Source organism: Leptodactylus fuscus, chromosome 1 (assembly GCF_031893055.1).
Source record: "Leptodactylus fuscus isolate aLepFus1 chromosome 1, aLepFus1.hap2, whole genome shotgun sequence".
Taxonomy (NCBI): domain Eukaryota; kingdom Metazoa; phylum Chordata; class Amphibia; order Anura; family Leptodactylidae; genus Leptodactylus; species Leptodactylus fuscus.
Genome location: NC_134265.1, coordinates 42,666,890 through 42,692,507, shown reverse-complemented (window position 1 = coordinate 42,692,507; position 25,618 = coordinate 42,666,890). Strand labels below are relative to the sequence as shown.

The window sequence follows — 25,618 nt, the reverse complement described above, 5'->3', positions numbered from 1 at the left end:
CCTTGGAATACCCCTTTAAGTAGCAAGCTAGTCATATCCTACAATAATACCTCATACTCAGTACTGTCTCCATCACAAAGGGTTTATAGAAGGTTTCTATCCCAACATAGAAGGGGATTCTTTACGGTAAGAGCAGTGATACTGAGGAACTCTCTACCAGAGGAGGTGATCATGGTGACTTCATCAAATAAAGTTCAATGGTGACCTGCACACCTTACTTGAGTACAGAAAAATCATTAGAAGTTATGTGTATTAGGTTTCTGGAGAAGAGACATTGGGAATTTCTTAAGGTTGCCATATTTAGAGTAAGGTAAAATTGGTTTTCACCAGATCACGGTTTTTGCCTTCCTCTGGATGAAGATCAACACAAGATAATAGGATGAACCGGATAGATTTATGTTAGTATAATGGGACAATATCAGGATACATGGGCTATGATGCTTCACAATAGGAGACTTTATATGGGGCTTCTAGGGTTGACACCCTGATAGAGTAAGTCACCGATGTGGCCTTAGTACTCAAGGGATTAATACTTGGCTTGTCACTAAAAACAAATGATCTTATAGAGCAAATGACCCTCATGCCATGTTTATAGCAAAAAATAGAAGGGCAAATATTGATCTTGACACCGATTCTGTCCAATGTCAATACTACTGACCACTACATGACAGCAGCAGACCCATCCATCAGGAATAAAATCCAAGTACAAACTATCAAATCTCATTGCTACTTGCACCATATACCAAAACCCTAAAGATAGTGTTTGATCCATTCCTCTGACCCATCGCAGGACCAAAAGAATGGATGGAACAGAAAAATGGTCCGTCTAACAATGGTCATCAACTGATTCCCAACTATAATGGGATCTGTTGAGTATCTTTTCCCCCCCGACATCACTGGAACAAAAAGTTGTGTTGGGATTGTAGGGCTATAGGTTGGACTTGATGGACTAATGTCTTTATCCAACCTCATCTACTATGTAACTATATGTGTTAGCAAGACTTCTCTACAACATAGGCTCGGAACAGAGATGCCGATGGGAATGTAACGCAAGGCTATATTTACACGACCGTGACCATTCCGTAGCCATAATGGTCTGGTTTTGATGGCTTCTTGGCATCCATGTTCACGGATCCAAGTCTATTTTGTGACAAGTCCGATTTTTTAACACTGTTCACATGATCCGATAAAAAATGGTTGTGTGAATAGGTGTATTAGAGTTCATGGGTCCCAATATTAAAGCCGTGTCACCGGCTCCTAAATTCGTATCCAGTCTAGTACTGATCTTATGTGGGGTCCTTCGGCACGTTCAGGTATCACTACCTAAACTTCCATCCTTGACACTATAGCGCTACCACCGAAATACAACTCCTCTTTACCCACTGCCATATTTTACTCTTCTTCTCAGCCATGACAGTACTTAGAGATGAAACGTCTCCTTCTTCCCCTGAGAGAAAACAGACACTTGGGATTTGTCGTCAGCCTCACAAGGAACAGAACACACACACAAAAAAAAATAAAAAAATCATAGAGTCTCGGGGAATAGGCAGCAGTCTGGGTCACGGAGAACAAATGCATTTGGCGATCTGATCCGTTATTTTTACAGCTGTCAGATTTAATGAAACACATTCATTTTGGACACAAAATCTATAATAATTTCACATGTCTGGCAAGGCTATGAGCGCTCCTCCCAATGATTCATTTTACGAACTACAGTGTTTCCATCAAAACAAACAGCACTGGCTCTAAACTGATACAGAGGATTTCCATATTATGTCTAAGGTCTACGTGTGTACGGTATATCCATAGAGGCAGCAATACATTTCTATAGAGTCCATCCACCAGTATCTAAATGACCACTATGCCATTCTTGGGGCATAAAAAGTAACAGAAGGCACCTCGGAGCGGTCACAAGTACGATCCGCCTGGACATTCGTGCAGCAAAGTGTCAAAGCCCAAGCTAAGAACTATTTCCTATTTAGCCATCACAAAAACCTAAGAAATAATAAATATTAAGTCGCTACATAAGAAGAAAGAAAATAAACATGATATAGGAAGGAGTAGGGTTGGGGATGGGGGCAACGAGATGGGTTTACAATTCGGAGCAAATGTCACTGTATACTTTAGGGGTCTCCAAGAGCCAGTCGGTTCACATAGCAGTCAAAAACAAACACGGCAGGGGGTGCGACCCCCAGAGAGCCAAGACACAAGTGGTATCCTGTCAACTGTTTTTCTAGACTGGTTTCAACATGAGTGCATGATCCCTATACACGTGTGCGTTGTATTTTGCCTCGGAAGGATGTTCTGCCACCACAAGGGCAAAAGGCGAAGAGGGAGGGGGGCCGATTTGGAGCGCTCGCTCTTTCCTGTCAAGGCTTGAGCTACCCATTGCTTCTCCACAGGATACAAATAATAAGCTCTATCTGCCTTGGGAGAAGCTCACATCAACAGTGAGATTATCAGTATACTTTACTGCGAGCGGAAACCAATAGGAAATCCTTGTCACAGCTGCTGTCTGTAATTCATATAGATATACGTGGACATAAAGGAGACCCTTATTCAACAAAACCACAAGTGCCACAGGTTTATATAGTAAACTCATGACATGACCCAGACCTAAGGCACAGATAGATGGGTACATTAAGATGGCAGGGCAAGGTGGCATAAACAGTCCTATAGAAGCATCCCGAGTATGTATCGACACATGAACACACTGATAAAGTTTAGATTAGTAAAATGGATTAAAGTTTATGAAGCAGTAAATCTAATCTAATACACTAAAAGATAAGGAGACATTAAAACCGGTCCTAAAAGTTAAGGACAGTCAGTAAAGGTCAGAATTTTGCAGTCCTATGCCCTGTACTGCCAGTCCTTCCTAGAATAATGCAGTGATAGGGGATGTGATGGCTGCAGGCATGCACGCTTAGCAATGATATGGTGGCACAGCTATATGTCAGAGTATAGAAGAGACACATATAGAAAGGAGTAAAGGTTAGGTTACAACAAGGCGGCTTTGCTTGCCCCCCTACTTGTGTATACAAGCCATTAACACCACATACTCTTGGCTTTCTCCTTGTAACCATCTCTCTTCTAGAAGCATTAATAAGAGAAGAAGCTTTTGACACGACTACGACTGCTACTGATCGGAGACCTTACAGAAAGCTCTCTAGCTCCACTTAACCTGCAACTTGCAGCCGCCAGACAAAAAGGTCGCATTGTGGCTGCAGGGAGGACTAAATGCCCCGGCGGTGGGGACAACCTAATGTCAACCCTAGATGACCTTGGAAAATCCCCATGCACAATCCTATCACAATCAATGCAGTCCACCCACAACAAGAGCATGATTGCTACCAGGGCTAATACACTCCTCCACCAGAGGTCAGTAGAGGAATACCCTTCAGCTGCTGCAGAACCTCCACAAGAGCTGACCTGGCTGTCACTCCAGTGTCACCCAGATTGACAGCTTGTAGAACCCGCTACTACTCCTTCCCAGCCAGTGATTTACTGCAGAACACACTCCCAGCACTAAAATGACCAACAAACCGCAGAAAGCCCCCCCGGACCCTTCTTACCCGTCCTCCAAGCTGGGAGAGAGCTCATATCCCGGGCTCTGCGGCAATGCCATGTTCATGTGTCACATCGGGGGAAAAATGGCGGCTCCACGAGTCCTGGGCTTGCACAGAAGGGAAAAAAATCCACTCCAGGGAGAGGAAGGAGAACCAGGCGGGAGTAGGGGCCCCTCCGGGGGTTGTTAGGGCTCTAGGAGAAGGGGGAGGGGGATAGGAGAAGCGGCTGCTGCTCCCTGGGTGGACTCCCCGACGGGATTCGCTGAGAATGGCAGTTTACGAGGCTGATACAATGTTTCCCCCGCGTTCTAGCCTTGATACAATGTTGCGCGCCGCGCTGTAATCGCGATACAATGTTGCGCGCCGCGCTCCGGTCTTGATACAATGTTTCCCCAACGTTCTATCGCGCGGCAGGCGCGTTCCCCGGCCGGACACGGTGCAGCGCGGCTCCCCAGCCTCTCTCTCCGCTCATCCAGATACTGTAATGTATCACAAAATGTCCGCTCCGCCTGTCTAATGAGATCTGGCCATCCCCCTCCCTTGTGTGCGAGTCTCTCCCGCCTGTGTGTGTCCCTCTGCCGTGGATGGTGTGTGTCTCTCCCGCCTGCTCTGTCTGTCTCTCCCCCGCCTGTGTCTGTCTGTCTGTCTCTCCCCCTCCTGTGGGTGTCTCTCTCTCTCCCTCGCCTGGTCCGTGTGTCTGTCTCTTCCCCCCTCCACCACCCTGTAGTCCTGCAGTAGCGAGCAGCAGATGCTAATGAAGCGGCAGGGCTGGGTTAATGCACTCAACACTGCCACTACCTGACACAACATGGCCAGCGTGGGAGGGAGGGGGCCCACTGACTCCTCGTCACATTCTCAGTGCCAGAGAGAGAGGGAGCAAGCCGGGGGGAAGGCAGCTCCAGGATAGAGGCTGCCAGATTTTACTGCTCTGGGCTCTAGCTCTTAGGCAAGACCAGATCTGAGGCCTGAAGGACTTCTCACATCATAATATGTGGCCTGCAGTGAAGTGGGCACCCCCTGGGGATAATGCCTAAATTCAATTCCACTGTACAGCAGGCATTGGTCAGATCACAAGTTTATCTTTAAGCTACAAATCTAATTGTTTTCGACATTTCCAGTGGGAAAATCATTCTCATTTTTTATTTAACCTTTACAATATAGAAAAAAAGCTAGATATCGAATTTGGGAGCAATGGATCACAAGGTGACAGGGTAGAGCTTGGCGACGACTTTGGTCTTGAGCCCAAATATCACTGTCTAGCCCTTTACCCAGTGGAATAACTAAAGTCTTGTGGGACCCGCTGCAATCTTTTGTCCGGGACCCCCTACCTGATTAGTGATGGTTACGGGTACTAACCCCCTAATGCTGTCGCATTGGGCAACAGGGCAATCTTTATTCCGGACCCCCTACCTCAGCCCTACAGCGAATTCTTGATAGTGGTCATTACGGGTGCTAAGGAGTTTAATCCCCCTTAGTGTGGTTAGGGTAATCTGGGGGTCTCCTTGGCTTATGGGCCAGATGGAAACTGCAATCTCCATACTTATGGGCCCCCTAAGGCTTCTGGGCCTGATGTGACTGTACCCTCTGCACCACCTCAAGTTCCGCCCCTGCCTTCACCTGTGTAAGTGAATGGTGACCCCCAAGATACCGCAACTGCAACGTCTATTCGCAGATGATTGCACTATTACATTTCTTTTGCGTCTAGTAGTTGCAGTCGTAGCACCTTCAAGGTCACAATGTGCCGGCATAAACTAGCATTGGTGAAGGAGTCACAGGGACAGACCGCCATCTTTGGTTGTGCAACAGAAGTCACAGCCCATATCGCCCTAGCGTTTATCTGGCTGTATGTAGAGATATCTGCAGATCGTTAGCAGATACAGTTTATTTTAGCAGCATCTTCTGTTAATCTTATGTGTATAGACTCCTTACACTTCAGTTTTTCTGCGGATTTAGGTCCGGTTCACATTTGCATTTGGGTTCCATTCAGGGAGTCTGCTCGAGGTTTCAGTGTGGCTTACAGGACTTTTCTCTCTGCACGTTTCATGTAGAAACCACATGGACCCGATTATAATCTATGGGGTCCACAGGTTTCCTTAGGTAACCACTTTTTCATGCGTATAGGTTTACATTTGGGGGTCCCCAAGTGGACTCTCCGAACAGAAACCCAAATGCAGATGTGAACTGGGTCTTACACTCAACCTGGTTGTTACTGAGCTTACTATAATTCCTGGATAACCCCCTTTAAACTGACCACACACATGAGATATTTATCTGCAGATCAGTGGCAGATCCAGCTTATTTTCTTAGCATGTGCTGTTAGTCTTATCTGTATGACCACTAGAGATGGTCAGAACTCGCCAGAAATGTCTCATGAATATTCATCAGCAAGGTTTGCTCCAGTCTGAACTGGAAGTGCTATTATTGTTCTCTCTCGAGACCCCAGACCAGAGTATAATAATAGGATAATAAACACTCATACTTTGTTCTCTCACCTTTCCTTAGCTTTCTTATGCTGTCTTGTGTATTTTCTCAAGTCTTCCACCTTCCAGGGTGACATCAGCAGCCCCGGGTCACTCTGGGGTCTCTTGCGTCATGATGTTGATGTACCCCATGTGACACCTGAGACTGCTGAAGCTTCGGTGGTCATGTGGGATGTGCTGACATCACAACGCAAGAGACCCAGAATCTAATAATTATTTGTGGGTGGTAAACCTCAAAAATTTGGGTTTCAGCCAAATGCAAAATTTTAGGAGGACTTTGTAAATGAACCTGACTTTCTCATTTCTTATGACCTCCACAGGCAGCAGATTCTCAGCAAATTTCACCAAATTTAGCTACACAATATCTTATATGTCTGACCAGCTTTAGGCTCCAGGCTCCGTAGAATAGAAAATCCACAAAAATGATCATTCTGATAAAAAAGATTTTTCTTTACCTGTTTTGTAGACCTATTGTTGGATCATTATTATATATTTTTTTCATTTGATTTATACTAGTCCAATCCTATGTTAGGATCAGCGGTGCCACCTATATCCGGCAGCCGTTCATCCTCCCTCTCTCTATAGAAGCGGTATGCTTAGATGTCTGGTGTGTCATTGCGGAAAGTGAAAAATTCTAATTGTTGGGGGTCGGGGTCCTGAGGTGTTCTGCGATCACATCATATTATTTGTGTCCTTTCAGCACCCATTGATTTGGAAAGTATATGACTTAATCAATAGTTGACTGCTGTCGAGGACAGCTGGAGGGAGCCCAAGGGGCACATCAATGGGCCGCACCAGTCATAGCTTCTGACATGTGTAAGTGGTCGGTATGTCATTTCTTGAGAGCTGAAATTGCCTCAAACAATATTTTACAAAAGCGTCTGAAAACTTCTTAAAAAGGGTTGAGGACCAGAGAGAACTAGCTGGACCCATGTCTAAAGTCCAGCTATAGGTCCTCACTGTTACCGCCACATTGGTCAATCTGTCTCAATGTTTTTCAGTCCAAAATTCTGTAATAATTCATTTCTGCGAATATCTTTACCAGTCTGAGCTGTTGTGATAACCTTCCCGAGCAGCCAAAGGTAATGACAAAATTCTGACTGCCTGCATCCACCACTAGGAGGAGCCCAAGGGTTTACTACATAAGGATTTGAGGAAGTCTGTCATTAGAACCATGACAGATAGGATACGATCACATGAATCAAATGTGTTCTTTGGAGCAATAAGGGCATTGTCACTTACCTTTTTGGACCAATGGCAACACCTTTGTTGCTCTAAATAGCCCATTTGCATATCGACAGCCATATTTCCGCAATTGAGGCACCAAAACACAACGAGAAAACACCTTTTGATTCTAACAAGGGATGAGCAAACTGATTTCTCTCCTTAATAGAGAGCCATACTGTCCTCCCAAAACATTCAGCAGATACAGGTACTAGTCTACATACTGTAGAGTAAAGTCTACAGCTCTGAGCTGTTTATCTTAGTAATGTAGCATTCGTAGGGAGTCATTGTTCCTTTTACTCATCAAGTCACCCGATTCCTTTCACAGCCCTATAGAGCCAAGTTCTGGCCAACTGCAGCAACCACAAGGATCAGCTTATACTTATTTATACATACAGAACTATTATAACAGTATATAATGTACATATAAACATGCAGTAGACTGCCCCTAGTGGCAGCTGAGTGCAGTGTTTGTGGAAATCAAGCCAAGTCTAATATAATGGAAATACAAGTTTACAAGAATCTTCTGTGCTTCAGTTCCTTAATATTTTCAAGATCTCTGTTTACTGAATTTGACAATGTATTCTAAATAAAAATCTGATATTTGTCACAGCTGAGGGTTTGCTACAATTACTCCCAATCTAGATGATCCTTTTTTTAGATATGCAAATAAGAACTCCATGGTGGAAAAGAGGAACTGGCATTAGTGTAGCTAATAGGTAGCTCCCTAAAGATCAATGTATGGTTTTTCATAAAATAATATCTATCTATATCAGGAATAATAGCCAAGCCAAAATATCTTCTCCAAAGGAGGAAGATCCCATCCAAAAAAATAATGCATTGATCTACAGGGAATTACCTTTAAAAGGTGGCGCTAGAGCAAGTCCCTGTTTCCCACCAAGGAGGTCTTATTTGCACATTCTTTATTAGAGATGGACGAACCTCACGAGTTTCACTTAGACAAATCCTATTAATATTATAAAGGTGAAAGTTTGTGTGTTTGGATGTTTGTTCCTCAATCACAGCTAAATGGCTGAATGGATTTTGTTGAAATTTCACACACACATATTGCCCAGGAAAAGGTAATAGGCTACTTTAAATGTGGGTCACTCACCCCAAATCGCCACCGTCACCCTCCAAAGAACCCTCTGGCTTGGCTCTAGCAGCTGGCATTCCGCCAGCGCTGGTCTGTCCATGCACCTCCTATTGGTGCATGGTTGGGTGTGGGCGGGCTATGGAGCCAGAGCTGTGGCACCGTACATTGGGGGCTGCATGTGGGCGTGCCGTTTGAGCAGGGACACAGTGAGGAAGATGGCGGCAACCTACATGGTCCCGGCGCCGCAGCAATCCCACACCACCTACACACTTCGCGGATGGCTAAAGAGGAGGCTGCTGCACCTGACACATCACCTTAACAGGTCAGTGCAGCGGGTTGGGGAGGGGGTGTCCCGGGAAGGGGGGTGTCCCCAACCCCCTGAACAAATGTCATCCGTTGGCGCAGCCATGTCCCCTCTCCACGCCAGCACCAGGACGAGTCTCCAGGGCTGGCGTCAGGTTGCTATGACAGCCGGAAGCCTTGCGCTGGCTCCCCGGCCTGTCAGTCTTGCGCTTCTATTGCAGCATTGGCTGCGTAGCCTGCAATAGAGGCGCCGGTATTATGCAGTGCATTGCATAAAACCGGCACTTCAATTGCAGTCTACCTGCCATAGGCTGCAATCGAAGCGAAACACTGACAGGCCGGGGAGCCAGCGCAAGGCTTCCGGCTGTCATAGCAACCTGACGCCGGCCCAGGAGACTCCTCCGGGTGACGGCGTCAGTGGAGGGAGGGAGCGTGGGAAGGTGAGTACAACTATTTGTGTTACACATCCAAGGGGGACATCATCCAAGGGGCCTATGAAACTGAGGGCACATAACCATCAGGAATGAGAACAGCATGACACTAGGGCACAAAACTGGGGGCAGAGATGGCGGAACATAAAACTGGAAGAAGACATGGGGGGACATGAAACTCGAAGAAGACATGGGGGGACATGAAACTGGGGGAAGAGATGGGAGGACATGAAACTGGGAGCACACATGGGGGGAAATGAAACTGGAAGCAGAGATGGGAGGACATGAAACTGGAGGAGCGATTGCATGCATATAAGTGGTTCAGCGCCACCGCCAACCCGCAGATGAAGTCGTGGGTAACTTCTAGTATTTTGATAAACCTGAAGTTCTATTATTATACTTCTCAGACCCCAGAGTTATACTCACCTTGCCTGACCTCCCCTGGGCATACTCGCTTATCCTGCACTCTCCCGGCCTTTTCTTCTGGTTAACATTATGACATAGTGACCCCATATGACCACTGAGACCCAATCAGAGGCCTAAGCAGTTACCCCTGGGCCAATTGACATCAGTCAGAGGCCCAAAGAGGACACCAGGAAACCAACAGATGCCAAGACCATTCCCAGGAGAGGTGAATCCCCCCCCCCCCCAACTGTGTCTCCATTTATTAAACCAAGTCGCCTGAGGAGATTCAAGAGTATAGTAGTGTTTTGTGGGTGACAGTGGCGTAAGTAGGAATGGTAATGCTCATGTTAATTTCTTGCCGAGAATTTTTAGCAGGGTGTGCAGGGTGGAATAAGTCCCTGTATATCCCATGGTGGCATCTCCCATGGTGAAACATAGTAGCCTTTCTGAACCTCTTTCTAAGCTATAGAGCCTAGAGCCCTAGACTGATACATTACACATAGACGGATACATTGTGTCTAGCTGATGATTCATTCTCTTCTCCCCTAAGATATCAGTAGAGGAAATCCTTCAAGAGATGACGGTAACTCCTTATATTTAGGATTTCCAGTTTCAGACTAATGAAGGATCTTTATCATAGACACCATTCAACGCAATCGTTAACCCTTTCACTGCCATGTCACGCCAATGAATATAGGATCGGCTTTCCTGCCATGTCTGTTTTAGTAAATCCTAGAACTCCCAAGAATGAATAAATTGTGTCATTCCTCTGTTAGGGGGCGTTCACACTACAATCGGTGTCCGACAGCTAGTGTCTGCTGCTAATGTCCGTTCAAAATCTTGCGCGGACATTAGCAGCGGACACTAGCTGTGTCCGTGACATTTTGCATTGATTTCAATGGACATCGAGTGCGTTCTTTTACTGTCCGTGGTTGTCCTTAAGTGTCCGTTCCCAAAGATGTCCAACTTTTCAAGCGGACAGCAAAACCCGACATGTAGGGTTCTGGATCATCCCTTCAAAGGGTTAATTTTTGACCTGAAAGAGTCTACGGTAAACATGCCTCATTACTTACACTCTTTCTAGTGTAGAGTGGATCCTAAATACAAGGCATTTTGCTTGGCTCTTGAATGGTTTCTTCTACTGAGTGTATTTCGCAGACAGAACAAAGATTCATTGATCTCCGTTATTAAAGCCGCATTCACTGAAGAAGGGAGATGAGTGAAAATAACTTGTGTTTACATACAGGGAAGAGTCCTCAAATACTGTGCAAGTGAAGTCTGCAGGTTCTGAGCCTACATACCTTACTGTGCAAATATTATAGGCAGGTATTGAAAAAATGCTGCAGAGCAAGACGGCTTAGAGAAATAGAAATATTAATAGTTTATTTTTGTAAATTAACAAAATGTGCTGAATGAACAAAAGAGAAATCTAAATCCCCTCAATATTTGGTGTCACCTTTGCCCTTTCCCTTCCATAAATTCTTCTCAGTACTTGCAGACAGTCTTTGAAGGAACTCAGCATGGAAGTTGTTCCCACCATCTTGGAAAACTAAGCACAGATCTTCTATGGATGTAGGTTTTCTCCAATCCGTCTCTCTTGTCATGTCATCCCAGACAGACTGGATGATGGTGAGATCAGGGCTCTGTGGGGGCCGGATCATCACTTCCAGGACTCCTCCTCCAAAGGGCAAAGGTCACACTAAATATTGATGGGATTTACATTTCTCTCTTTTATATTCACTTAATTTGTTAATTGAGAAAAATAAACTATTAACACTTCTACAAGTTCATCTCAATAAAGTAGAATATCATCAAAAAGTATTTTTTTTTTTTTTTTAGTAATTCAATCGAAAAAGTGAACCCCATATATTATATTGAGTTATTACAAATAGAGTGAACTTTTTCAAGTGTTTATATTAATGTTGATGATTATTGCTTACAGCCAAGGAAAACCCAAAAGTCATTATCTCAGAAAATTAGAATAATTAACCCAAAACAGCTGCAAAGGCTTCCTAAGCATATAAAAAGGCCCCTTAGTATGGTTCAGTAGGCGACACAATCATGGGGAAGACTGCTGACCTGACAGATGTCCAGAAGGGAGTCATTGACACTCCACCAGGAGGGTAAGTCACAAAAGGTCATTGCTAAAGTATCCGGCTGGTCACAGAGCGCTGATTCAAAGCATATTAATGGAGAGTAAAGTGGAAGGGAAAAGTGTGGTAGAAAAAGGGATAACCACAGCCTTGATAGAATTGTTAAGAAAAGGCCAATCAAAAATTTGTGGAAGATTTACAAGGAGTGGACTGCTGCTGGAGTCAGGGCTACAAGAGCCACCATACACAGACATGTCCAGGACATGGGCTACAAGTGTCACATTCCATGTGTCAAGCCACTCATGACCAATAGACAACGCCAGAAGCGTCATACCTGGGCCAAGGAGCGAAAGAACTGAACTGTTGCTCAGTGGTGAAAGGTGTTTTCAGATGAAAGTAAATTTTGCATTTCATTTGGAAGGTCCCAGAGTCTGGAGGAAGAGCAGAGAGGCTGCTGTACACAATCCAAGCTGCTTGGTGTGAAGTTTCCATAATCACTGATGGTTTGGGGAGCCATGTCATCTGCTGGTGTAGGTCCACTGTTTTTTATCAAGTCCAAGGTCAGCGCAGCGTCTACCAGGAAATTCTAGAGCACTTCATGCTTCTCTATGTCGACAAGCTTTTTGGAGATGGAATTTTCATTTTCCATGACCAAGTCCTGGTTTAATAACCACAGTATCACTGTGCTGGATTGGGCAGCAAACTCGGGTGACCTTAACTCCATAGAGGATCTATGGGACACCTCCTCGCTCTGCTCAGAGTACTCGTCCATAGACGAGTATCATCAGGAGGGAGGGGAGGCTTCCTCCCCACTCATACAGTACAGTACTATAGGCGCTGCTGTGGAGAAGGACGTTCCTGACTGACTGTCAGGAACGCCCTTCTGACCCTGAAGAGCTATGGTACCGGTACCACTAGCTCTTCACCTGGGGCACAGATCGGAAAATCCGACAGTGTGCTGAATTCAGCGCACTGTCGGCTTTCCAGGAGTATATAATACTGCCTGTGCCCAAACCCATGAAAGGTCCTCTTTTAGGCCTCTTCTGGCCTCCGAGGTGATATGATGGAACCTGGAGGACTATTGAGAACTGTGATTGGGCATCACCAGTCAAGTGAGGTGCTCCAACATCATGATGCTTTGAGGCAAGCACTTCCACATGACCACTGTCGCCCAGTCACAGATCTCAGCAATCCAGCATGGTGTATGACATCACCAAGGAGGCCAGAAGAGCCTGAAAGATGACTGTAATGGATTGCTGGATGTCATGAGAGGCGAGGGAAGGAGAAGTGTTTATTATTTTTCCACACCTTCCCTGGGGGTCTTATTATCATACTCTTGGCTCCGAAGAGACACTAGAGTATAAGAATAGCACTGCCAAATTCAACAGAATAAGTTCGGTCCAAGATAAAATTGGAAGATAAATCTGTAAAAGTTTGTCCATCTTGAGTGTAGGACATGCAGAGGTAACAGCTACTGGGAAGAGCCAGATTAAAGCTCTCATACGAATGAATGGAGATAATGACTTCCTGTCCATACATAACATTCTGTGTAATGTAAGAGTCTTTTTTCAGGTCATATGACCCAGCTAAAGACCTGGAGAAAGCACATAACTCACAAATACAACTACCTGGAAAAAAATTACCGCCCATAGATTAACAATTTTGTGGGAGTGCTTTAGGCTCATGTCCATGAAGGTTTCTACATCAATATATTCGGGTATGTTGGTTCACCCTACTGTTAATTTTCCTTCACTTCATCATATGGGATTGGTATGTAATCTCTGGGATGCCCAGACCATTTGGGTCAGTGGTGTCCATTTAAGAACTAAGCGTCCGAAAAGCTGGTATTGTGGCTACTGAAACCCCCAGCTATATCATCCATGGGCAGCCACACAAATATATTATTACAAAAACACCCACTGAGCTAATATTTTATTAGGTGTAGAAGTTACAATACATTTCCAGACTAGATCAGTCATCAGACATTTACTAGCTTGTGTTCCATTATGCTAATACCACAGTCTGTTCTTCTCTGCCCTAGTCACTGACTGCACCCAATGTCAATGTGCAGTATCCAAAATTAACCTAACACCAAGTGAAACAAGAATGAAGTACCTTGAAGAGATCTTCACATGCAATGATGTGCACAGAAAAGCAATCCTAAGATCTGCCCAGTGTTATTTCTGGGTTTAGTTTTGTTGCTCTTTCTCCTCTTTTTTGGGTGTGAAAAATGGAAAATAAAGTAGCGGCACTGGAACAGTATCAACAACTCGGAATAATGGCGTTGGTGTTGACTCGGATGACAACTCAGACAAGCAAGTGGACGTCTTACCAAATCACTTTTCCCTGGAAGCGCACATGGCCAGACTTAAAGGGGTTTTCCAGGCCAAAAATATTGATGACCTAACAGAGCCCAGGGAGGAGAGTAAGACTGTTTGTTGTATCTGTATGCACCTCGCCATGGCCTCTGTTTAATACATTTTGGGATATAAAGAGGCCCTAGATTATGATAGTGGTTTGTGTTTGGCAAACCCCAAAACTTTTGGGTGCAGCGTATTATGATATTTTTATAAAATTCATAATTAACCCTTCCTGAGAATTCCAAGACTTAAGTATTGATGTCTTGTCCTTAAGATAGGTCATAAGCGTCTGCTTGGTGGACGTCTGCCATTTGGCACCTCCATAGATCAGCTTAAAGAAGTGACAGTGCGCTCTAGTGAACACTGACCCTGCTTCACAGGTCACGAATGTCACATGTATTGGTCACATGGTCTGTTTGTTTCAAGTAAATAGAGGTGAACTACAATATCAACCACGGCCCTAGGCATTGTACCGCACTATACTTGGTATTCAATGAAGAAACCTCAGCACTCGTCTGAATATTGTAGTATTTACAAACAGTTGATCTATGGGTGTCTCAGGTATCGGAGCACCACCAATCACATCTGATGGCATCAAAACTTAAACCTCAGGAAACCCTTTTAAGGTGTCCATGTTTTCTATAGCTGTCAGACAATGTAGGGATAGCCCAATTCCCCCTTGAAGTTACCAGCTTGACCAAGGGGAGAAGCTGAAATTTGTGTTTCTTTCCTCTCTAACATGGTCTTTTCAGACCCTTGAGTATAATAATTGGAGCCGCAGGGGAGGTGAGGGAACATAATAAACAATGTTACTCACTTCATTGGGATCCAATGTTTATCCTAGCAGGCTTCGGGCCTGTATGGTAATGTCCGAGGCTTCACGTGATCTGGGATATTACCATACAGGCCGAAGCCTGTGTTAGCAGTACCATACAGGCCCGAAGCCTGTTCTAGCAGTAACAGGCTTCTGGCCTCTATGGTACTGCTAGCACAGGCTTTGGGCCTGTATGGTAATGTCCCAGGCGTCTAGGACATTATCATACAGGCCTGAAGCCTGCTAGGATTAACATCGGATCCTGGAGAGGTGAGTAACACTGTATATTATGTTCCCTCACCTCCCCTGGGGCTCCGATTATTATACTTGGGGGTCTGAAAAGACCCTTGAGTATAATAATTGTTCATGGGTGGGCCACTATGGGACATAAGAGTTGGGTGCGCCACTGTGGGGCATAATAGTTGGGTGGGCAACTGCACAAAATATTACTGCATTGTATTCATTGTAATGTTACCACTAGCACCCCCCCCCCCCCCTTTCCACTGCCTGAGACAGACGATCAAAAGATGAAAAAGTATTCAGCCCGAGGGGATGGGATGAGGTCTTTTGATCATCTGCCTCAGGCAGCAGAGAGCTTAGGTTCACCACTGGTTGGCGGAGCTGACACTTGGATTTCTGCTGCACAGTTTGTAGTGTTGTGGAATGGATCCCTACATGGGTAAGCCTCATTTAATGGGAATAATTCTATCACAGTTTCAACACAGAATCCATTTCAGTAAGTGATATGTCATTTATTGCCATGGATTTCATATTGGATGTTCAGCTATCACATGAGTATCAAAGCGGAATCCCAGTGTAAACAACTAGATGCAGATTTCGCAAACTGGCCATAGCCTGTATTAAAGGGGTTGTGCCATTATGGAACCTTATCCTCTATCCACAGTATAGGAGATCAGTGATAAATAGCCGGAGGTTCTACCACTAGTGATAAGGAAAATGGGGGACCAAATATTCCCCTAAAGCCTTTTTGTGAAAGGAGCACCAATGCTCTTTCTTGATCAGTGCTCCATTCACTGGTATGGGGCTACCAGGATTGTAATCACTGACAGTGCCTGCAGCCCCATAACTGTGGCATATTGGCATTCCATTCACAAGAAGGCTTTAGGGGGACTTTCAGTCCCTCATTCTCTTGAAAAGTAGTGAAACATAATCATATAAGGTTATGTTCATATCAGCGCCAATGGAGACTCCACCTCAGAAATCAGCAGAGAGGAAAGTCCTACTCACAGGACCACAGGACTTTCCTTTCCACCACATCCAGTGTGAAAAAAGTGGACACCCAGCTGAACCCATTATAGACAATGGGCTCCACCTGTGTCGGAAGGTAACCTCTGTTTTAGTGGTCCCACTCTCCATTGTTCCGGTTCCCCGGCAGACCTGAATGACGGAGAGACCAGCACAAATATGAACCTAGCTATAGTCAGTCCTACAGCTTTCTGTAAACACCCACGTCACATGATAATGATAATACTAATCGAAACAGATTGTTTCCTGAAGCAAACTTTGATGGTCAACTCCAAAAAACATAAGGACAACATAAATTGCAATGATAATGGACATAAGGATTGTGAAAGATTCTGACAAGAGTAGAAAAAAAAGAAGTAGTACTAGTGGTAATTGTGGGCTGTCAAGTGATGAGCCCTGTGGTTTAGGATAGCGAGATTAGGATGACCACAAAGCTGATCTCTGACGGGAGTTGGCGTTAATGCAGAAGGAAATGGTCTACTAATGATAGTTCCGTAAACAGAAGAGTTTTGACAAGTAAATGTACTGGAAGATTTACAGAGAATGACGGCAAATCTCAGAGCAGAACTGGGGGGAATGGGATACCATGGTTCATATCTGTGTCTCAGGGACCCTAGTGCGAAATCGATACCAGGACCTCCATCTACACTATGCCAGTTACACCACTGGTACCTTCTTATGGACCCCTCAGACACCAGGGCCTTAGTGTGACTACTGCCTCCCTACCCCATAGTTACACCACTGCTACGGTAACTTGCAGACATAATGCTAAGCATCTATGCATAATTCTGTAACCCCATACATAGACATCTAGGTATCCTTTCTCCATTTGAACCTCAGTATGATGTACAATCCAACTTGATCTGGCTAAAGTGAAATGTCTAAGGGATCTCCTGGGACCAAAGTTCTACATTTTTAGATCCATAAGGAAATGTAGTCTTTGCTCTATGAGTATCCACTGTTTGCAGGAACACAGCATGAATTTGTCCCCAAATATATGACGTTCCCACCTAATTTAGCAAGAACCTAATCAGGAACAGGCAGAGGTGGGAATCCAGGAGTAGAAATGTCAGGTAAACAGTGAAGTAGGACTAGACAGAGAGGTGATCAGGAACCAGGCAGATGTCAGGAACAAGATCAGATTTGGTAGTCATTAGAGATGAGCGACTAGTACTCGATCGAGTAGGTATTCGATCAAATACTACGGTATTCAAAATACTTGTACTGTATCGAGTACCACTCGCTATTCAAATGGAAAAGTTCGATGCAGAACCAGCATTGATTGGCCGAATGCTATACAGTCGGCCAATCAACGCTGGTTCTTCTCCTACCTTTAGAAGTCTTCTCCATGCAGCTTCCCCACGGCGTCTTCCGGCTCTGAATTCACTCTGCCAGGCATCGGGCCCGGCCAGAGCTAACTGCGCATGCCCGCACTACAAGAAAGCTGCCATTTTCTTGTAGTACGGGCATGCGCAGTCGGCTCTGCCCAGGCCCGATGACTGGCAGAGAGAATTCAGAGCCGGAAGATGCCGCGGAGACGCTGCACGGCGAAGACTGCTCGGAGGATCCAGCCCGACCCTCACTCGTGGACTTGGTAAGTATAATTTGATCGAATGTTGCCTACCCCTGAAACGAGCATTTTCCCCCCATAGACTATAATAGGATTCGATATTTGATTCGAGTAGTCGAATATTGAGTGGCTACGCGAAATGAATATCGAATCTCGAACCATTTAGGCTTTGGGTGGTAGGGAGTGCCGAGTCAGAGACATCACTAAAGCCAGAGCATACAGGCAGTTCTGTGGTTATGTGAGTAACTTTTTTTTAATGTTTATGTAATGTATCAATTGAATGATCACAGAGGGGGCATTATGTGTGTGTGTGTGTGGGGGGGCACTTAGGAAACTTTTGAATTTGACCTACTAATATGTTAAAACAACCATGTACATTTACATATAGATTTTCCATACAATTTTTTTTTTGTATAGTATTATTTTAAAAATATATATAATGTGGATGTGGATAGAATATGTTTGTGTGATCTCTGCACATGTTAATTTTTTACAGAATGTATTGGGCTTCTATTGCTCTGGTTAGGTCAGAATTTTAGCACCACACAGAAACTTCTATGTGGTCATGAGTATAATACATTGAATATTTTATTTCATATTTAAGATTATATTTATGTTTGTTAGGTGGAGATTGAGGGACTGCTTCATTGTGAACCAGATTGGAACTGAATATTCCAAATTGTTTGGTTTTTAATGAGACTAAACAAATGATGATTCCTTTGAACAAATAAAGATGGACACTATATTATATTCTATCCAGAGTATAATAAGTGGAGGTGATGTTACCTCTGTTACCTCTTTTGGGCTTCCACACAGTGTTTGGCCCTCCTCCAGTGACGGAATGTGGCTGCGGTCTCCACTGAAGCCTGTGATTGGGCCATCAGTGGTCACATTGGCACTCAACGTCATGATGTTATGTCGCTTGGTATGCCCATGTCACTGATGAGGCCCAATGACAGGCCTCAGTGGTGACCCTGAGCACCAGACATCACTGAAGAGATAAAGAAAGAATGCAGAACACTGCATAGATGCCCTCCCCTGGACCTCCATCTATTATACAGTGGGGTCTGAGCCCAGAGTATAATAATGGCACTTTCACTTTGACATGACTTTGGCTGTGTATGCCTAAGGCTGAGTTCAGATGAGGTTTTATGTTCAGGATTTTGACGCGGAATCCGCATCCAAATCCTGAACAAATAAAGTCTCCCATTGAAATCAATGGGTGCTGGTCATTCCTTTTTTCCGTGAGCGTTTTGTTCCCACTTGCGGAAAAAAAAGAAGCGACATGCCCTTTCTTCAGGCAGATTCTGCGGCCGGTTCAACCGCGAACGTCTGCCTGAAGAGACTCCCTCCCGACTAGGCCCATTCATTTGTGCCTAATCTGGATACCGGGGCATTGCTCCGGCACCCAGTCGTGGCCTCCGCGTCAAATTCTGGACCAAAAAACTCCATCTGAACCTAGTCTTAGAGAGCTAGAAATTGTATAGATAGGTTCCTAGGAGTCCTGACAGTATTTTACACTATATTTTATAAAAAGGTTCTCCTAGGAGCCCTGACAGTGTTCTACACTATGTTTTATAGATAGGTTCCTAGGAGCCCTGACAGTGTTCTACACTATGTTTTATAGATAGGTTCCTAGGAGCCCTGACAGTGTTCTACACTATGTTTTATAGATAGGTTCCTAGGAGCCCTGACGGTGTTCTACACTATGTTTTATAGATAGGTTCCTAGGAGCCCTGACAGTGTTCTACACTATGTTTTATAGATAGGTTCCTAGGAGCCCTGACAGTGTTCTACACTATGTTTTATAGATAGGTTCCTAGGAGCCCTGACGGTGTTCTACACTATGTTTTATAGATAGGTTCCTAGGAGCCCTGACAGTGTTATATACTATGTTTTATAGATAGATTCCTAGGAGCCCTGACAGTGTTATACACTATGTTTTATAGATAGGTTCCTAGGAGCCCTGACAGTGTTCTGCACTATGTTTTATAGATAGGTTCCTAGGAGCCAACATCCTGGAATGCAACTGGGATAGCAGGGGAAGCATGTCTGGGGGCATCTAACATGCCCAAGTCACTGTATTATGTCAGGATCCCTGTCAGCTTGCGACATGCGGGAGCTGACTTTTTCTCATAGGAATGCATTGACCAGCATTGATTGGCCGAATGCCATACAGAGTACAGCATTCGGCCAATCAATGCTGGTGCTGCTGGAGGCTTGGCCAGGAGGAGGCGGAGTCTAATATCGGACCAGAATGGAGACTGCTGTGGACCGATCTTAGACTCCGCCTCCACCGGCAGAACCAGCGTTGATTCAATCAATGCTGGTCAATGCATTCCTATGCCAAGATGTAGCAGAGCTGGCTGTGCGCTCAGCTTGGTTACTCCGAAGATGCAGTTAAGTTCAGCGCACGGCCAGTAGTGCTACATTGGAGATGAAGCAGAGCTGGCCATGTGCTCGGCTATTCCGGAGATGCATCCGAGCTGAGCGCACGGCCAGCACTGCTGCTGAACCCTGCTGCACACTCAGCTCTGCTGCATATCTGTGTGTAGCAGAGCTGTGTCAGGACTCTTACATCTGAGATCGGACCACAATGGAAACTGCTGTGGACGGATCTTAGACTCCGCCTCCTCCAGCAGAACCAGCGTTAATTGGCCGAATGCTGTACTCTATATGGCATTCAGCCAATCAATGCTGGTCAATGCATTCCTATGGGAAAAAGTCAGCTCCCACATATCGCAAGCTGACAGGGATCCCAAACAGATAGAGCCCCAAAGAGCTGGGTGAGTGACATTCCCACTTAAACAAAGGTAATCCCTAGCTAACCCTGCCTGTACATCTATCCCTGTCTCACAGACACATAGTTCACAGTCTCAAATTAATCAAATGTTAAATCCACCATTCGTATAAATTGGAGGTCACCTGATTTAGCCAGCCAATTACTTTTTCCAATTTTTTTTCACTGCCTCCGTTGTCATAGTTCCTGTCCCACCTCCCCTGCACAGTTATTGGTGCAAAAAAAGCACCAGGGAAGGTGGGAGGGCTTACAAATTTTTACTGCATTTGCCTCGTGGTACTTGATTCCAATCAAATATCTCGAACGGCCTGATATTCGATCGAATATGTATTTGATCAAACAGTGTTCGCTCATCTCTACTCCTGACAGTGTTCTACACTATGTTTTATAGATAGGTTCCTAGGAGCCCTGACAGTGTTCTACACTATGTTTTATAGATAGGTTCCTAGGAGCCCTGACAGTGTTCTACACTATGTTTTATAGATAGGTTCCTAGGAGCCCTGACAGTGTTATACACTATGTTTTATAGATAGGTTCCTAGGAGTCCTGACAGTATTCTCCACTATGTTTTATAGATAGGTTCCTAGTATCCTGACAGTATTCTACACTATGTTTTAAAGATAGGTTCCTAGGAGCCCTGACAGTGTAATACACCATGTTATAAACCAATTTAATGCGTGGTTCATACCAAACTTACTGTATTAGACTCAAAACTAATCTATGTCCTGAACCCCCCAAAAAATTAATCTTGAGAGATTTATCCATATAGAAGTGAGAAAAATGCTAACTACAAAGACAAGATGTTCAGAAACCAGAGGGCAACACGGTGGCTCAGTGGATAGCACTGCAGCCTTGCAGTGCTGGAATCCTGGTTTTGAATCCCGCCAAGAACACCTGTAAGGAGTTTGTATGTTCTCCTCGTGTTTGCGTAGATTTCCTCCCATTCCACAAAGACATACTTAAATGAAAAAACTAAATAAATAAACGTACATTGTGATCCCTATATGGGGCTCACAATCTATATTTAAAAAAAAAAAAAAAAAAAAAGATGTGCAGAAACCACTGGCAATGAAAGGATGTGTTCGGATTTGAGCATGATTTTTGAACCAATATGTAGAAATAAATCTGCAGAAATTGTCGTTTGTAAATGCATTATATGTATTATGTTATATTCATCCTAGGCTATAGCTTATATTATACCTCAGAGCTGCATAAACAAGTCTGCTGGTTGTTATTATTGACACAGTTGACAAGGTTGAAATCAGACACTCTCAGCTTATCCATGTATCCATGTATATGCTGATGCCAGCAATTTCCATCATCAATAACAAGAGATCATCTGGTGGGCTATATTAATGAGCAGGGTTGTTACCACTAAAATAAGTTGTTTTAGATATGGGTGACAGCAACATGCAAGGCATCGTCATTTGTGAACTTGTGAACACTGCCCCCTCTAGGCAGCAAACGGAGGCACTGTTCTCCTAGTTACATCCTGGAGAATAGATTTGCGTATTTTACCCAGAATCCCCAGCGGAGCAGAAATGGTTCATAAGTCTCCATACGCCTGTATAGGTGCACATTCTCCCTAATGAGTATGATTATCCCTTGATCCTAGTTTATTTTTGTCAAAATTAATAACAGGAAGCAAATTAAATAAAGATAACTCTAAATCCCATCAATATTTGGTATGACCTTTGCCCTTTGGAGGAGGAGATTGGAACCCAGGACCACAGAGCTAAGCACTGAGCCATGGTGCATAAACCTTACGTGTGGCACCTCCTCCACCCCCGATGTAATGTAAGCTGTGTCTTCACTGAGGAAGGTCTTTGAGGTACAGGATCTTGTTTCTTGAGCACCCTGAGTTTGTATCAGGTCTCTCACTAGATTTTAAGCTCCCTTGGATACGGTTTCTTGGCTTCCTTATAATATACATTGATTTTTCCTTAAAGGATACATTTCAGTTAATATTTGCAGTGGTAACGGAGATGATTATTTTCCTAGTCGCCGCATTGATTATGTAGCCATTGATTATGCTATTAACATTCACAGAGGATTTTTTTTCAGGTTCTATAAGCCTCTTATTTGCTTTCCCAATCTCGAGCAAATGTACCTAAAGGAGTGTTTAACAAGTAAGAAGTCAGTGTGACACCATCATTTCTGATAGATAAGAGATGGCCGCTGCTGGTCACTTGCAATATAGGTTAATCATTAAAGCGCTGAACAAATTCACCGGGGGGAGTCATTATGTGCGGAAGTCAAGTGACATGTAATGATGACTGCCTGCGGTGCACAGGGTTTAACACCAGCGTCCAGGTAATGAGAAGTCCTGGTGTTACTTTAAGGCCGGGTTCACACGGAGTTACATCCCGCGAGATTTGGCACGTGTACGCCGCGTGACCCTTTGCATTTATTCACGGCCGCAAACTACCGCGGCGCATACGCTCCCCGCTCCCATTGAAATGAATGGGAGCGTGTACGGCACGCAAAGGGTCACGCGGCGTACACGTGCCAAATCTCGCGGGACGTAACTCCGTGTGAACCCGGCCTAAGGCTAAGGCCCTACATAGCGGAAACGCCACGGTAAAAACCGCAGCGGTTTACAGTACCTGCAAAGTAGATAGGATTCTGGCTAATCCCATCTACACATTGCAGAATAATATCTGCAGCAGAGATATCAAAAAAATCGCAGCATGTCACTTATACCTACTGAAACGCTGGTGTTTTATGAATGGGTATAATTGAAGCAGAAAATCTGTAGAGGAAAACTCTGTGATCTTTCTGTGAAAAGCGAGGTGGTAACAATTGATGGAGTTGCCAAATTTCCCAAGGAGTGTGTGACCTGTCACTTGCAAAGGGGGTACCAGTGAACCAATGGCCTGGATACACAATTTGCACTCCCAATCCTGAACTTATGTAAAATGGCCAAGACAGATAGTGGATTGGACAGTATTACTAAAGGTTTTGTCTTGTGGTAGGTGTTAATGCCCCGGGTCGGAGCCTCCGCTGCATCATGCAAAGGCTGCCGACCCGCTCTGTTGTTAGCACGCATCTACGCTTCCGTTCCTATGGAGGAGGGCCTGAACCTCTACAATATTCTGCGGGGATTCTGGTCTCCTCTTGGGATCGGAGGACCAACTTTCGGGATAGGTTGGGTCAGCGGCGGGCTGGAGGCTATTTAGGCCTCATTCTGACTCTGGCCCGTTGCTGGTTATTCAGATTACCTGGTGACAGCTTCTCCTACGCTTCGGTTCCTAGCCTGACCCTCCTGAACCTCCGGTTTGCCTTTCTGTGTCTCCTGTGTGTGACCTTGGCTTGTCTTCCAGACTACCTCTCCTTGACCCCATGATTTGGATACCTTCTGACCTCCTGTGGACGACCTCGGCTTGTTTCCTGACTATTCCTGCTTGACCTCTGCTTGGCTACTCTGTGACCTCTTGTGTATGACCTCGCTCTCCTGACTTCACATTTGCTTCTCCCTCCTGCTACCACGTGACCTCCTGTGTACCGACCCGGCTTGATTGACTTTGTTTATTGCTATCCCTGGAACCTGCCAGACCTCCTGTGTACCGACTTGGCCTGTATGACTTCCCTGCAGGGCTTCTGCTATCTCCTGGCAAACCTCAGAACGTCTCTCTCCATGCTGACCAGCTCTCCCATTTATCCATCTGCTGAGGTTAGTGTTTCTGGGTCCTCTTCTACTTGGGGTGCGCTGAGTGTGTGACGCTCTCTAGGCAGTTGCAGTTCTAGGTCCCAGAATTTACCAAGTCCAACTCAGGAGCTCTAGGGGGCCAGGTTCCGATCTGGGGCAAGATTGTGTACATCAATAGCTTAGCTGGAATCTGGTTAATGGCCTATTTTTAGGATACGCCATCAGTATTAAATCTGCATGGTTGTGACATCCAGCACCCCAGGAGATCAGCTGCTCGAAGCAAGTGGTCAGTTTGGGTACTGGAGCGTTGCCTCATAAACTCACTACTTCATATTGTACAGCAATTTAGCAGTATAGCTCCAAACATTACTGTGAGCCGAGCTGTCCTGGAACAGCTGATCTGCAGGGTTCCTGGCTGTCGGACATCTAATATTGATGGCCTTTTGAAAGGATAAGTCATCAATAAAAGGAAGTGGAAATCCCTTTAAGGACTCCGATTTCTCATGACACCAATTCAATACAGTTTGACCTGCTATAGAAAGCCTTAACATTCTCCAATTCTCAATACAATCATTGGATGACAACACAATACCATATTAAGGATAGATATCTTATGACAGAGTATCAAGAAATAGTGAATTCTTTACTACAACTATAACTTTAACTAAGTAGCCAATACCAATGCCAGTACCACCAACCCCACCAAAACTTCCCATAGGTACAACATGCTATAACCTAATTAACATACAGTGTTGTGCAAAAAATATAGGCAGGTGTGAGAAAAATGCTACAAAATATTAACAGACAGATTGGTGTAAGCCTACATCCACAGAAGATCTGCGCTTAGTTCTCCAAGATGGCGGGAACAACCTCCCTGCCGAGCTCCTTCAAAAACTGTCTACAAGTGTACCGAGAAGAATTGATGGAAGTCAAAGGGTAAAGGTCACACCAAATACTGATGGGATTTAGATTTTTGTTTATTCACCTCATTATGTTTATTGACAAAAATAAATGATTAACCCTTCTATTCCTGAAAGCATTCTTACCCCGCAGCAATTTTTACGCACCAGCCTAAAACTTCTGTTGCTTCTCGAATAAAGTTTAAAACCCAAAAAAGTAGAAAAATGTACAAAAACCACACAAGAAGAGGGTAGGGATATTCACTTGCACAAACATTACTGTATATCACAATAGCATCACCTAAAGATAAAACCATCCCAAGAACTCAAGAAATCCTCATGTGAATTACTGTAAGTCATTTTTCAACTCCACATTTCTCAGACATGGGTGTTTCCGTGTTTTGTTTGGCATGTAGACATGTAGAGTCGGCACCATGAAAGTGTCATATGTATATCTGTTCTGTCCATTAACAGAACCCTATATATTTAATTATTATTTAGGGGAGGGGGAGGTGCCCAAATAAGAGCAAAACAATATGGACAGGGAGCTTAGGACTTTATCCTTAGTGCTTTGCAAGAGATTGCTTCCAGCTGTCTACATCGCCTTGGATCCTTAGCAATATTTCCTAGACTTTCCCGTTTACCAGATCTCATTGTTAAAC

At 44.6% G+C, this 25,618-nt stretch overlaps 1 protein-coding gene across 1 annotated transcript in view; it reads right to left on the bottom strand.

The window, feature by feature from the left end:
* Window positions 1-4,293, bottom strand: part of SETBP1 (SET binding protein 1) — a 139,414-nt gene extending 135,121 nt beyond the window's left edge. The window contains exon 1 of the mRNA XM_075269763.1: window positions 3,573-4,293. The gene's annotated coding sequence lies outside the window, so the exon portion shown is untranslated. The remainder of the gene's footprint in view (window positions 1-3,572) is intronic.
* Between the last annotated feature and the right edge of the window lie 21,325 nt (window positions 4,294-25,618).